Source organism: Typopeltis vanoorti, chromosome 9 (genome assembly GCF_054136105.1).
Source record: "Typopeltis vanoorti isolate ZY-2024b chromosome 9, IOZ_Tvanoo_1.0, whole genome shotgun sequence".
In the NCBI taxonomy this organism is placed as follows: domain Eukaryota; kingdom Metazoa; phylum Arthropoda; class Arachnida; order Uropygi; family Thelyphonidae; genus Typopeltis; species Typopeltis vanoorti.
In genome coordinates this window covers 131,767,892-131,783,777 of record NC_143557.1, presented here as the reverse complement: position 1 = coordinate 131,783,777, position 15,886 = coordinate 131,767,892, and the positions used below count along the sequence as shown (strand labels likewise).

Sequence of the window (15,886 nt, the reverse complement as noted above, 5' to 3'; positions counted from 1 at the left end):
AAAAAAAAAAAAAAACCTTCCTATGAAACTAATAGCGACTAACGCAACTCAATAAGAACAGCCATTCACCTTAGAGAGTAACATCCTTATTCCTTATAAGGACTGGCTTAAACATCGTTGGCTTCAAAGGATATTTTAATGTATTTCATTTATACTCATTTATATTAGGTGTCAAAATGATTTTTATAAACTATTTCGAATACTGAAATATTTTTTTAGTTTATCATTATCAAATCAAAATTGATTATTTTTTAAAGTTGTTTATAATAATTCACTTATTTTTGTATAAACATGATATTTTTAATTAATAATACCCGTTGGAATGATTTAGAGCTTCTTTCATATAATTTAAAAGAAATACACATTTTAAATTTGCAAACATAAAATACATTATTATTAATGTTAGTATAATGATTTATACCAAGATAAAACCCTGGGAATAAGCCTCCTATATGCGTCTTTGCAACAGATTTCTGGGGTGCGGGGAGGCGCTGGGAGAGAAATGATTCCGTAGCACAGATGCAAGGGCATTTGATAAAATGCCAAGAGAAAAGAAGTTCAAAACGCTACAATTATATGGTGTAAATGGTACATTATATCGAGCAATACATAGTCCGTATTGAAGTTATAAGTTATATTGTAATAATATCATAGTCATATTATATAAGTTATATTGCAGGAAGTACAGTAGATGATTTAATTATTATTATTAAGCTTTTATAATAAAATATTAATTATATTGAAAGGATCAAAATGAAAACAATATTCATAATCGTAAATCACATTTCAAAGAAGTTGAAATGTGATTTTGGTTAAGTATGCTTGTGAATGGCACTAGGTGATACATGTTTTCAATCACCTGGTGGGCGAGAACGGTCCTGCTTATTGAAGTTAAGAAAACAAAGCAGCTTGAAAAACCTAAGTTTGTTCCCTAGACACTTTCAAGATTGTACTATCGCTCCGACGCAATAGGAAGTAATTCGATTGCAAGACTTCTTACAAACTGTGATTGTAAGGAGTAATATTTAAAAACCTTTTTTTTTTTAATGAAAAGCGGAAGACAAAATAAGGTATGTTTGTCGATTATAATAATAATTTGGATTTTTATTATCTTTCAGATGTTCAATTTCATATTCATTTATTAGATTATTTAAATTAAAAACGATTTTGAAGAGACACAAAAACGAAAAGAAAATACCAGCAGCACCCGGTGTTCCCAGGTGGTCACCCTACCAAGTACTGACCGGGCTCAACGCTGTTTAACTTCGGTGATCAGACGAGAACCGGTGTATTTTTTTTTTTTTTTTTTTTTTTTTTTTTTTTTTTTTTTTTTTTTTTTTTTTTTTTAAACAACTTTATTATAAACTTTTGCAATTATTTACATCATAATGAATTCTATATACAATATATACATTTGTTATACCATTACTTCAATAGAAGTTTCATTTTATATTATATCATCATGTTATAATGTAGTTGTTACATTACTGTTCTCTTAAAATGCCTTAACTTCATTTACTTATAAACAGGGAATCTCATCTTTTAGTTACAGACACATTATTTTCTCTATTACATCAATTGAGGTATAATTCAGCTTTTTTTTTTTTTTTTTTTTTTTTTTTTTAAATATACAGTTAATTCTATTTACATACCATATATAATTATATATCACACTTATTATATATTTACCAATCTATATATTCTACAAGATAAATCATATATACATCTGTACAGCGAAATAACATTTGCATGCAATGAAGTAGGAGAGCACTTTTTTTTCCCTGCGGTAGGAGATCTGTTCCAAGTGTCTGTTCCAAGTGACTCAGGTGCTGTTTCCTCTGGTGGAAGTGGAGAGTTAGTATCCTTCCGAATTTACTTCCAATTTGCCCCATTTCCACTAGGAGTGATGAAGGTGTCGTTCTGTTGTTGGTTGGAGGGTTCATCTGATGTAAGGTTGGAGGTTAAGTGTGTCCATTCTTCTGTAGTCATTCTTCTGGAGTGGACCGAATTGGTGATCTCCTCCTGGATGTAGTGATGTAATTTCGATATTGTTCCGGGACTGTCTTCCCTTCCATACGCTTGGTCGCATCTGTGAGCCCAAATTGCGTACATCGTTAGGATTAGAACAATTGTTTGCACCCTGTTTATATGTTTTCCTTTTAGCCAGAATAACATTTCTTCATTGATTACTTTGATTTCTGGAAGCCATCTTTTAACGGCTTTCCAAGTTACTTCTGCTTCCTTGCAATATAACATTAGGTGGTATAGTGTCTCCGGTTCCTGGCAAAACTGACATGTTGCATGCCCTTCAAGGGGTATACCTTTAGCCACTATCCACATCTTGGTTGGTAGGCAGGCATGGTGTACTTTAAAGAAGAAGGTTTTATACTTTGGATGTATTGGGAGCTTGAAGATATTGTTTAATACCGGACTGAGTGTGATTTGTCCTCTTCTTAATTCTCTATGTTGTGGTATGGGAATGGTTGTTCTGCTTAGTTTGTAGTATGTTGCTTTTGTTTTTTGACTTATTAAGGTTTCAGTGTTGATGCGATCTGTTACAAATACGTATCCCTCCGCCATCTCTGTAAACATTCTGGGAACTCTTCCGTGAATCTCTGGCATTGTGCTGATTATTCTGTGTGGAAGGCATTTCTGTAGAAATGCTATTGCATATCCGTGGTATGACTTGGTGTTTGCTGTTTCTGCCGTCTTCGCTCTGTTGATAACTGTTTTTAAGTGGATATTAATTAGACCTAGACCTCCTGCTTCTAATTCGTGAAAGAGCGTTGTTCTCCTCATCGGTTCGTACCGAGAGCCCCAGATGTAGGTGGCGCACAGCCTGTGGATCTTGTCTGCCCATTGCCCATGGTACGGGATGTTGTTCACTTTGTACCAGATGCGAGAGGATAAATATATATTACATATTCGCGCTTTTCCTCTTACAGATAGTTGTCTTGGGCGCATAGTATTTATTTTCCACGCAACAGCTGCGTGGAGTTCTTTCCACTGTTTTTCATACGTTTCTGGGCCGCCTATTTTAACTCCCAGAACCGGTAAGTATTCCTGAGTTCTTATGCCTTGAGGAATCTCAGGGTTCTTTTCCCATTTTCCTATTAGCATGCAATGAGATTTATTCAGGTTTACTTTCAGGGCAGAAGCTCTTGCAAAGGCGTCTAGTAATTTCATTGACTCTTCAATGGATGTTTCCGTCTCTAGGGTTAATGTGATGTCGTCAGCATATGCCAATATTTTTGCTTGGCTCTCCCCGTGAATGTTTGTTCCCTTGATTTCTTTGTTGGAGTTGATCGCTCTGATGACTGGTTCTAGTGAAAGGACAAAGAGGGCCATAGATAGGGGGTCTCCCTGTCTCACTGAGCATTTCATTTTAAAAGATGCGGATAGCTTCCTGTTCACGATTACTTGACTTTCTGCATTCTCGTAGAAAGTTTGCAGCCAGTTCCTAAATTTTGGGCCAAATCCCATTTCCTCTACAACTTTGAATATATATACGTGGCTTATGGTGTCAAACGCCTTTTCTATATCCAAGCCTAGTAGGACACAGGGTTTGTCAGTCAGACTGTAGTACTCGTATACTGATCTTAAATGAGTAATTGTGTCTGCTATATTTCTGCCCTTAATTGCACAAGTCTGTGCGGGAGATATTAATTTCTGTAGGTACTTCTGGATTCTATTGGATAGGATTTTTGAGATGATCTTGTAATCGGTGTTTAAAAGTGTTATCCCTCTCCATTGCTTTATGTCTTTTAATTTTTCTGTGTCTGAAGTTTTCGGGATAAGTGTGATGTACCCTGTGCTGAATCTGTCTGGTTTTATTTGTGTTTGGTATATTTCTTGGGTCATTCTCATAAATAAATGCTCGAATTTTTGGAAGTAGTGCTTGTAAAATTCGTTTGTAAGACCGTCTTCTCCTGGGGATTTCTTGTCTGGTAAATGCCTTACTGTTTGCCTGAATTCTGCTGCTGTTATCGGGATGTCAAATTCTTCCGCCTCTTTCTGGGATATCTTAGGTATGAATGGGAGGAATTTGTTTCTGTCCCGTTCCTCGCTTTGTTTTTCCGAAAACAGTGTTGCGAAGTATTCGTGAATAGCATGCAGTAGTTCCGCATCTTCTTGAATGATTTTCCCATCGTAGTGTAAACATTCTATTCTCTTTCTTTCATAATTCCTTTTTTCGAAAATCCAAGCTGTGGATGTTTTGCCCTCATCATTTTCTATGGTTCTTAACCGGGAGCGGAGCCATGCTCCTTCTATTTCCTGAAGTTGTTGCGCCTTAATTTTTTCTCTAATTAGATTTATTTCTTGTTTAACTTCTGGTTTGGTCCGATCCATGTAGTACAGGCTGGATAGTTTCTTTAGATCTGTCTCTCTTTCTTGGTTTTGCTGGTGTTTTCTTTTAGTGCTAATTTTTATGGCTGCGTTTTTAATTTTTCTTTTGAAAGTTTCCCAGGCTATTATTGGATTGACTATTTTTTCTACGTCTGATATTATATTTTGTACTTCTTTGTTGAATTCTTCATCTTTCGTTAAGTTCTGATTAAATTTATACAGTGGGAAATTTCTGTTGACGAATTTTGTTCTTTTTTCCTTGTGAGGGGGTTGAAATTCTGCTATTACCATGTAGTGGTCGCTGAAAGTTACAGGGATATGTTCAACACTGCTCGCAGTGAAGCCTCTGTATTGGGACACGTAAACCCTGTCGATTCTTGAGGCGTTCCCAGGAGCGAAATGTGTGAACTCCTTTTTTCTTGGATGCAAGAATCTGAAGGCATCTGTTAGCCCGCAATCTACAAAGGTCTTGATGTGTCCTTTCTGTGGCGCTTGGGACACTTTCTCCTGATCAATGTAGGGCTGTTCCACGAAGTTCATGTCACCTGCAATTACTGTTATGTTCTTCTGTTGCAGATTTTCTTTGATTATCTGCCAAAATGTTGTTTTTTCTTCACGTTTTGTTGGACCGTACACATTCATTAAGGTTATTATTTGATTGTCGAGATGTATGTCAACTTCTAGGGTCCTGTGCCTGACAGAGACTTCGTGGGACAGCAGTTGCATGTGTGGTGCCTTTTTGATAAGGACAGCTACTCCACCGCTAGAACTACTGCTGGCAGGTTCATTGATTAGGATGTAGTGATGGGCTAGTCTTTTTTCTAGTCGTATTATTGGCTCTGGCGAGTGAATTCTTGTTTCCTGCAGCATTACGATGTCTGGCAATTTTTTGTGAATTTCATTGATCAGCAGGTTTTGGCATTCTTTGGTATTTATCCCGTTACAATTTAGGCTCATTAACTTCATTTTGGTTCTGATTTGTTCTGTTACAATTATTCGGATAGTTTTATGTTTTGCTTCTGGCTCTGGTGGTATTTGGCGTGACCTTAATTTTTGTTCTTCGCTGTGTTTTAGGAGCTACGTTTTGTGTTGCTGGCGACTTGCTACTTGTTTGCCCTTGGGATTTCGGATTACAGGTTATTTGTGACTCATTTGAGATTTCCTGCTTGTCACCTGTACAGTTCTTTCCACTAATCTCTTCCCTCGGTAATGGCTCAGGGCGACTTTCTGGAATTTCACTTTCTCTGCCTTCCCCCCTCTTATCGTCTGATATAGACATTTCTGGAACAGTGGTTTTGTTGTCTTTTTGTAACGTGAAGTTTTTTTTTCCTTCATTGTCAGTTGATGAGTTGTTGCTTCCTTTGTTATTCTCCCTATTTTCTTCTTTACCTTTGTTATGTCCATCTGTATTCAACGCAATAATATTTTATTAACCATAAAGCATCTACATACATTCCAAATAAATATATATACATTTGTACATAGAATGCTTATTTTGATTGGCATTTTGATTTACATTCTTGGTCTTAATAATATATTATGTACAATTTATTTTTAACATCAGTAATCTGCTCAGTGTCTGCTTCTGCCTACAGTCCTTTTTACATGAGTTGAGCAGTATTTTTCTTTTAATGTAACATAACTTAGCCCTTTGTTATGTTTGACTTGACACTTTTACATTTGGCTGTGAACATTTTGGATTGTACATTATACATTTGGATTATACAGTTTGGATTATACAGATTATAGTTTGGATTATACAGATATAGTTTGGATTATACAGATATAGTTGGGATTATACATTATTAATTTATCATGAAGTGTTAAGCGCTGTTTACATATACCTTATCACTTTCAGATTGCAAATGTCTATATACATATGTAGTATTTGTTTTAACATAGAAGGAGAGGGTTACATTTTGGCAGATATTTGAGTTACCCACCGGATCAGCAAAATGTCATCGACTTCTTCCACTATATAAACCGTCATTGACATTTTTTGATACATAAAACTAAACTACTACCTCTATAATTGTTCAAATATTATGCACAGAATTACAACTAATTATAGCATAAAGCAATTAATGTACAAGTGGTTATACAGCTTAATAAAGAAGTTTACAATATGCTTTTCTTTCGGTTATGTATATTTTATCGTGTATATGTTTTTTTTTTTTTTTATTTTTATTTTTATTTTTTAAATTTATGGTGGGTCCTTTATTTCTATGATTTGCAGTTGTTCTTCGAATTCTGAGATGAGACCTATTTGTCGCCATTGGTGTTTTGTTATTTTGTTTCTGTTTATGGTATCTGTGATTGTTTCTTTTAGTATGTTGTTTATTTTTCTGAGTATGTCTGGTCCTGTTTCCCTTCCGTAAATTTTGTCGCATCTGTATGTCCAAATCGAGTACATGGTTGTTATAATAATGATTGCTTTAGTTGTGCTAATTTTCCCTTCGTGTAACCAGTATAATGTGTGTTCTGTAAAGGGTTGTTTGTGTTTTATGAATGTTTGAACCGTGTTCCATATTCGGGAGGTGTGAGGGCAGTACATCATTAAGTGGTAAAGTGTTTCTGGTTGGGGGCAAAAATGACATCTGGCGGGGCCTTGAAGAGGGATTCCTTTCGCTGTGCACCACATTTTGGTGGGCAAACAAGCGTGGTGTACTTTGTAGTAGAAGGTTTTTAATTTGGGGTTTATGGGCAGATTGAAGGCTTTTTTAAGTGCCTTTGATAGTCTTAGTGTCCCTCTTTCAATCTCCCGGTGTTGTGGTGGTGGTATGACTGTGCGCGTGAGTTTGATATGTGCTGCTTTAGGTCTCATCTTCAAGAATTCGTTTATTCCTACGTATTTGTTAATGAAGTTGTAACCTTCCGCAATCTCGTGGAACATTCTGGGTGTTTTGCCACTCGAGCGCGGAAGGGAACATATTACTTTGTCGGGCATTATCTTCTGCATATAATATATTATATATGCGCTCCACGCTTTTTCCTCTGTGTAAGCTCTCTCTATGATTTTTGCTCTCGCACTTAGAGTTTTTAGGTGTACGTTTATTAAGCCGAGTCCTCCCGCCTCGATGTCATGGAATATTGTGGATCTTCTGATGGGTTCGTATTTGGAACCCCAGATGAACTTTGCGCATTCTCTGTGTATTCTGTCTACTGCTTGACCGTTGTAGTTGGTATTGTTCATGAGGTACCATACCTTAGACAGTAGGTATTGATTGCATATTTTAGCTTTACTTGTTAGTGATAGTTGTCTGTGTCTCATCTGTGTAATTTTCTTGGTTATTTTTGTATGTGCAAGCTCCCATTGTGTGTTGTGTTGGATTTGTTCTCCTATGACGATCCCCAGTAGTGGTAGGTGTTTGTCTATTTTTATGTCGTTCGGCATGGTAGGCCTTTTTACCCACCTGCCGACGAACATCGCTTGGCACTTGTGAAGGTTTACTTTGAGTGCTGACGCTTTTTCAAATTTTTTGAGTATGTTGTATGCGAGTGTGAAGGACTCGGCTGTTGTTACGGTTAGTATTACATCGTCGGCATAGGCGAGCACTTTTGTTTTTCCTTCACCTCCTATGTGAGTGCCCGCTATGCCGGGATGCTTAGATATTTCTCGTATCACCGGCTCTAAGGCGAGACCAAAGAGGATCATAGAGAGACTGTCTCCTTGTCTGACCGAGCATTTAATTTTGACCGGTGCAGACAGTTTCTTGTTTATGATTAGGCGAGACTCTGCTGTGGTGTAAATATTTGAAATCAGATTCTGAAATTTTTTCCCAAAACCTGCAGCTTTGATGACTTCATGTAGGTAATGATGACTCACTGAGTCAAAGGCCTTTTCAATGTCGAGACCTACCAGTAGACATGGTTGTTGTGTTGCCTGGTAGTGCTCGTATATACATCGAATTTGAAGGATATTGTCCTCTATTTTTCGGCCTTTTATTCCGCAGGTTTGGGATTTGGATATGATCTGGTTTATGTGTCTCTGCACTCTTTCGGAAATAATTTTAGTTAAAATTTTTTGGTCTGTATTTAGAAGTGTAATTCCTCTCCATTGTGCCTCTTCGTTGTTTGCTGTGTCTTTCTTTTTGGGAATTAATGCTATGTAGCCGAGGTTGAATTGTTCTGGGATGCTCTCCGAATTGTGTATTTCGGATAGCATTTTCACAAATAGTGTCTCAAACATGGGGTAGTACGCTTTGTAAAACTCCGCAGTGAGGCCGTCGGGTCCTGGGGATTTGTGTAATGATAGGGATTTTATGATTTTTTTGCATTCTGTTGGCGTGATTGGTGAGTCTATGTGTTCTGCTTCCTTGTCTGTGAGTCTTGGTAGTTGTGTCAAGAAGTTTTGTGTTTCTGTTTCGTCATTTTCTTTTTCAGAGAATGTATTCGTGTATTGTGAGTGGAAGAATCGGAGGAGATTTGCATCTCCCTCGATTTCTACCCCCTCGTGTTTTATTTTATTAAATTGAGCTTTCTGCTTTTTTTGCTCTTCAAAGAGCCACGCAGCTTTGGTCCTTCCTTCATCTTGTTCCATTGTTTTTATTTTAGCGCGAACCCAGGCCCCTTCAGCCTCTTTTATTTCAATTTGTTTTAGTTTTGCTCTGAGTGCATTAATGGCTATTTTATTTTCTGGAAGGGTTCTGTCTGTGTTGTATTTCTGCATTAGTTCTTTAATTATGTTTATTTTTTCTTTGTTTGTGTTGTATTTTTTTTGTTTCCCTATCTTTATGGCGGCTTTTTTTACTTGTATTTTAAATTTGTTCCATGCCTCCGTTACATTTGTTATTTTTATTATATTGTCTAGTATTTGTTTAATTTCCAATGTAAATTGATCTGTGTTAATAATGCTGTTATTTAGTTTCCATAGTGGGTAATTTCTGTTAGTGTATATGTTGCTGTCTAAGGTCTCAAGGGACAGTTTAGCCTTGACCAAGTGGTGGTCACTAAAAGTTAGTGGTGCATGGCAAACTTCCTTAACAGTGGACTTTAGATGCTGGCTTATGTATATTCTGTCTAGCCGTGAGGCATTGGTGGGGGAAAAATGTGTGTACTCCCTCCGTGTAGGATATAGTATGCGAAATGTGTCCTTTATATTACATCGTTGTATTATGTGTGTGAAGTTGTTCTTTGTTGAAGTGTTTTTAATTTCCTTGTCTATATTGTTGTTTTCGGTAAAGTTCATGTCCCCGGCTGCTATGATGTTTTTTATGTTTAGCATTTTATTTCCAAGTGTTTCCCAGAAGTGTTTTTTGTTGTTATGATTAGTAGGGCCGTAGATGTTTATTAACGACACTATTTGATCTCCCCAGACCACTTCAACCTCGAGGGCTCTGTGTTCTATTATGGTGCTGTGGGATATGATTTGTATGTTGCTTTTTTTTCTTATGAGGGTTGATAATCCTGCAATGCCATTACCTTGTGCTGGCTCGCCAACGATGTAGTAATGACATTGCAGGCTTCTGTGAAATTTTTTTTCTGTTTCTGAGTCTGTGTTTAGTCTCGTGTCTTGTAGCATTACAATGTCTGTGTGGTTCTGATGTATCATGTTTCTTAATAATTTCTGTGACTGCTGACTGTTTAGACCATTGCAATTAATGCTCACTATATTAATTGGTTTCTTCATAATTTTTGAAATCAGCAGTTCTTTCCTCTCTGAGTTTTTACTTTATCTTTTTCTCTTTTTGCTTTTACATTAGGTGTAAATTTCATTTTGTTCCTTCTATGTGGGGTGAAAGCACTTGGACTTTTTCCATTTCCACCCAGATTTTCTGGACTTATAGTAAGCTCCTCTTTATCATTCTTCTTGACAAATTCTTTTTTTCCTGCCATGTCTTCTCTGCAGTTTTGTTCCTGAGAGGTTATGCAAGATGTTTCCGCTTCTTGCAGTTCATCTTTTCCGGCATTTTTTTTTTCTTCTGTAATGTCCTCTCTACATATATTTTCTTCAGAGGTTACACATGGTGTTCCCTCTTCTTGCTGCTTATTTGGGAGTATTTTTTTGCTAGTATCTTCGGATGTATTTTTTTCGTTTACTTTCTTCAGTTGCATGTCTTCTAAGTTGTTCTCTTGAACATCGTCTGCTTTTTCCAGCTCATTTTGTGTGCTTGGCTGGTCTGCAGCCGTTCGTTTGGCTAACATCGATGCGTATGTCTGCCCAGGACATTCTTTCATGTTATGGCCTATTCGGTTACACTGCTCGCATTTCGGAGCACTGCATTCTTTCCTTAAGTGACCAATTTTCCTGCAGCGAAAGCATGCAGGGGGACGTCCTGGGATGATTACTATTCCCGTCATTTTTTGAACTTTAATGACATACGGTATTTCTTCAGTTTTGGCGCCTTCGTTCAAGGTGATGGTTACTTTTCTTTTGTTAGAAAGGACATGTGCCCACTCTTTGTCCCTGGTGTTACTGGTGACTTGTTCAATGCATTCGATTTTTCCAAATTTTTCGAAGTGCATTGACACCAGTCTGTTTGGGATTTGGGGGGGTAACCAGTGTATAATAATATCTACCTTACGATTTTTAGATATTGGCAGGATTTTGCATTTACGTTTACATACATCCAATTCTTTAAGATTTACAAACGTTTCTTTCACAGCAATGGACTTAAAGGAAATAAGGAAAATATAATTATATTTGAGGACACCGAGGTGCCAGACATCTGAACCTCTTACCTTGGATTTGAGGCTTTCGATGATGTCTTCCTCGGTGTACGGAGCTCCAGCTGGGTCGCACTGTAAGATGCAGGCCTTACTCCAGTCCAATTCCTATGGCAGGTTTATTGAAGATATGATGTCTACGTTGGTATCCATGGAAGAAACTGTAGCGTTTCCCGATAAATTATTTTTCGATCCGTTTACTTTGGTGGAGTTCTCTTGACGAACGACCAGACTAGGGACGGTCGGATTACTTGACGATGTTCCCGAGACAGTAGCCATTTTCACGGAAAGCATTTAGCAATCGTAGGCGAGGGCACTGCTAATCGCCTTACGACGCTCTTAATCCTTCAACAAAGCACTAAACACTATGGACGCGGAGCACAATAAAACACGTCTGTTCTGGTCAGAGTCCAAGCAAGTATGGTGTATTCAACGCAATCTGGCCGCTGGCTGGTTTTTAAATGCTGTAAAACAGGTATATATGTACTAATTCTATTTAGTTACTTTTATATTTTCACTTTTAAATAGTTAAATATGATAATATTCAATTAAACAAAACCTTAATATTATTTTACTCTGCCATTTATTTTTATACACACAGTTATTTGCTTCAAAGACACTGCCATGAACATCATGCGCAGAAACGAATGCTCAGTTACTAGCAGTGGATGTATTTTACTATTGAAGTAACTCGATGTCACAGATATTGAGGAATAAGAATGACTCATGACATTATTTTTCCATTTAGAAAAACAAACGAACAAATATGAAAATGTAGTGTTTCAAAACGTTAGGAAAAATGAAAAGCTAATGCATGTGCATGCACATACGTGTACATCATTTTTTGTTTTTTATTTTATTTTCTCAACAGCCAGTGTTTACATAAATAATAAAATGTGCATTTCACCAAGATTTGTTTTATAGCAATCTCTGAAGAAATATTTCTTAAGCATTATTTCACAAAGAGATAGCAGGCAATGTCTTAGAAGTTTGATTTTTTTTCCCTTAATTTAAATCTCTCTCTCTCTCTCTCTCTCTTTGGGTGAACTTTTATTCAGTGTTCATAAGTGACCTCCATAAATGACTTCATTAGCCTCCTACCATTTTTGAAAAATATCATTTTCATCTTGAAGAGACATCTCTACTCTTCTCAAAAGGCCCCGCATATCTAAACTTTCCTGAAGCAATTATATCAGAGATCATAACTCTCCCCACCAGCTGCAAATAAATGAATGTCATCCTTTAAATGAAATAGTATAACATCAGTGATATAAGTTAAATAGCAGTGGTCCGAGCACACAATCCTCTGACCCCCTACTTGGCAATCTCCCTCTCTGAGACACCACTCTTCAACATACAATGCAACAAGTTTATCTATTGCTTTGCTATAAATATCTATTTAAATACCAATTTGTCGTGCAGTACTTAATAAAATGTCTTTCCGATAATTCAGTTTTTTTAACTGGCTCTCATTTAACGGAAGATTTCTCAAAAACTCTGCTGATTTCAAAATCGTGATCCAGGCAGAATCTGCCTTTGGTAATGGCTCCAGGCAGGCAGAAGATTCTCAATCTTCTTGGTAACCATTGCTGGCCTTAATATTTTCTTTATCACTCCATTTACTTTGGAGAATTTGTTAATTTTGTTAGAAATGTCACAATCTTATTGTCATCATCATCATCATGCGTATCAAGGATTTAGGCCTAGCATGGCCTGTTCCGGCCTTAGAAGTCATCGTTGAATCGTTTAAGAGGACGTCCTGGTTTTCTTTTTCCTAATGGCTTGTACTTTAAGGCTTGTTTTGGTAATCTTTCTGTTTTCATTCTTTGAACGTGTTCCATCCATTTATGTTTATATTTTTTTATTTTTTTAAAATTTTTTATTTTAATTTTTTAATTTTTAAAAATTTTTAAAATTTTTAATTTTTTTTATTTTTTTTTAATTTTTTTAAAAATGTTTAAATTTTTAAAAAATTTTTTATTGTAACTTCTTATTGTAACTTAATTTATAGCCCAAATAATTGAAATTGTTGATTTGTTGTATTATTTTATTGTCTATTACTATTTTAGTTTGGACGGCATTTTTTTCTTTGAATGCCATCGCTTTAGATCTTTATTGACATATTATATTGCGTTATTATTTAGTATTAAAAGTAAGTTAAATATGAAAAATGTTTATTATAAATAATTAAATCAATTTTAATAAAATAAAATAAATGTGGAAAGCCTTTTTTTTATTCAAGTAAATAAATTGAAAAATACTTTTCTTTAAAATTAATTTTACACGTTTGGAAAGAATATTACATTTAGTTCAACTGGGAATTTTGTAGCGAGAGTACGCATGCGTATAAATTCCACAAATCAGAGCAATACGTTAGCAACAGCAGTGCAGCATCGTGTAGCTTGCTGCTATGGCATGCAGACCGATCGTCTGATAGTTTCTCTTAAAAGTGAACGATCGCCATACGATAAAAGAGCTAAAGAAATACTATTATATTATAATGATTGCTTTGAAGGCTAATAATGAGAGAGAAATTGGCAAAAATTGTTTCATTTAATAGACTTACTTATGTGATCTTGGCCTAATTTCAGACAAAATAGCATGAGGTGTACTAGCCATACTAATCTTCGAGCCAAAAGAACAATGTTTGGGATTAACTAGGAATGTTGTTTTCAACAAAAATCTTTGTGTGTGGTTTATCATTTTTGGATATTTTCTAAAAGAGTAATACTTTTACTAAGGTCTGATAAGGTAGGAAGAGTTTATTTCTTTTTAATTTCTTAAATTTTTTCTTTAAGTACCGGAGACTTATTTGAAAATTATTATTTATTTAATTTAACTTAATTTATTTAACAGGAGTGTTTTGTTGTTTGAGTGAAAGAGCGGAAATAATTTATGTGTGTGTGTGTGTGTGTGAATAGCTTTTTTTTTTTACATAGACAGACATTAATGCATTTCATAGTAATACTTTGCTAATATTCAGCATACAAAAATTAGTCCTTTATTTTACTAAAAATCGGCGATTAACACTTGAAACATCTGTAATCACCATGTAGTAAGCTAGCTGATCTTGTATCTCAAGAAGTTTGGAGTATAATACATAACACATGAATCTTGGATGGATCATGTCAGCCCCCTAGATGCACATGTGCGCATTGTACCGCTCTAGATCATCTCGCTGTTGTGTAGTTCATATCTGACAATTAGTGTTATGGATATATTTCTTCATGCAATACTCAGTACTAGATTTGTATTAAAATGTAAATAAAAAAAATATATATAAAGAAATCTACGACTTACCTTATGATAATAACGTGATATATAGGGTTGAATAAATCTTACCTAACAGCAGCTATATTATTATTATTATTATTATTATTATTATTATTATTATGGGACGTCTCCAAGGTCTCATTGAGGGAGAGTCCTCTACTCAGCGCTTCCCAAACTGTGGGCCGCGGCCCCCTTGAAGGCCGTAAGTTTTGGTAGGTTGAGGGGGGGCTTGAAATATTTTAATTTTCCAAAATGGGCCCTGGCATCCAGATGTTTGGGAAGCACTGCTCTACTCCACTATTTAATCCTCAACTACACATACTACCACCATCAACGCCATCTATCGTGCGCCACCACAACAATTAGCTGCCGGGTGATTTTTGGTCAACGCTGTATGCGTGAGTGAGTAAGTGTAATATGTAGTATTTATATGTGTAATGTAGGTGTGCGTGCGCACATTGACGAAAACTAACATCGCAAAAAAAAAAAAAAAATTCTGAAGGCTAGACAATGCCTCGGTAACTGATTTTTTAGACAATTTGAAGACAATGATAATGCTGGACTTTTCAAAGCCCCTTGACAGGAATTGTCTTACATACATTGCAAGGATGGATATGAAGTGAATGATATCGATAAGAGGGTGTCTGATGAAGAGGAAATACAGCAGTTTATTCAGGAGATTTCTAAAATATCACAAAATAAATAGGTTTTTTTAAAAGTCCAGTTGAAAGTCTATGATTAGTGGCGTGCCACAGAGCTATTTATTTGGGACACTGCTATTAAATTTGTATATTAATCACATAGGGAATGATCTGAGACGATATATTCGGTTGTTTGTATGTGATGAAAAATCGATTTGGGTAGAGCCAATAACCAATAAAGAATGTCCAAATTTTGCAGGGTGATTTAAATAGACCAACAGCGTAGGCAAAGGAGAACAAATGTTAATTTAATGTGGCAAAGTGCAAGTTATGCATTTTGGGATGAAAGGATTACTAGTCTGTCTATTAGCTGTCTACCCCATTAATGGAACTGTACTTCAGAAAACTGATGAAGCCAGTGATTTGGGGGTGTTAGTGGATCAGGAGTAAGTTCAGAGGGCCCATTGTAAAAGTGGCTAAAATAACTCATAGGATAAGGCACCCATTTAGACTTGTATGGACAGATCTGGTCACCCAGGTTTCTTGAAGATGTGGAGCGGAGGCTGGTGAACCAGGTGTGGTAGTTCTATGGGATGCTCCATATGAGAATTGATTGAAGTTTTGAGCAGAGGGGATATAATAAAAATAAGTTGCTTAGGGGATTTTATAGGATTGATATGGAGGAACTCCTCTTAAACGATTCAACGATGACTTCTAAGGCCATGCTAGGCCTAAATCCTTGATATGCATGATGATGATGATGATGATGATGATGATATGGAGGAAATTTTTCAGTACATGTCTAGTTTTTTCTCATACTAGTCGTGTAAGAGTGTAGTTATCAAGGGTATGAGGGACTGGATTTTTCGCTTTGAAAGTGGCGAATGAGTGGAAAGGGTTGCCAGAGTCAGTTAGGAGTGCTTAGTCGGTGAATGATTTCAAAGCAGGATATCACAGAT

The 15,886-nt window shown here is 36.1% G+C and overlaps 1 protein-coding gene across 2 annotated transcripts in view; it reads left to right on the top strand.

Moving 5' to 3' along the window:
• The window catches only part of LOC150103570 (uncharacterized), a 74,549-nt gene that overhangs the window by 55,536 nt on the left and 3,127 nt on the right, over positions 1 to 15,886 (top strand). The window contains exon 1 of one of the 2 annotated variants that reach the window (XM_090398207.1): positions 13,458 to 13,764. The exons of the other annotated variant lie outside the window; for it this stretch is intronic. The gene's annotated coding sequence lies outside the window, so the exon portion shown is untranslated. Of the gene's footprint in view, positions 1 to 13,457; positions 13,765 to 15,886 lie in introns of those variants that run through there. 2 annotated transcript variants of the gene reach the window in all.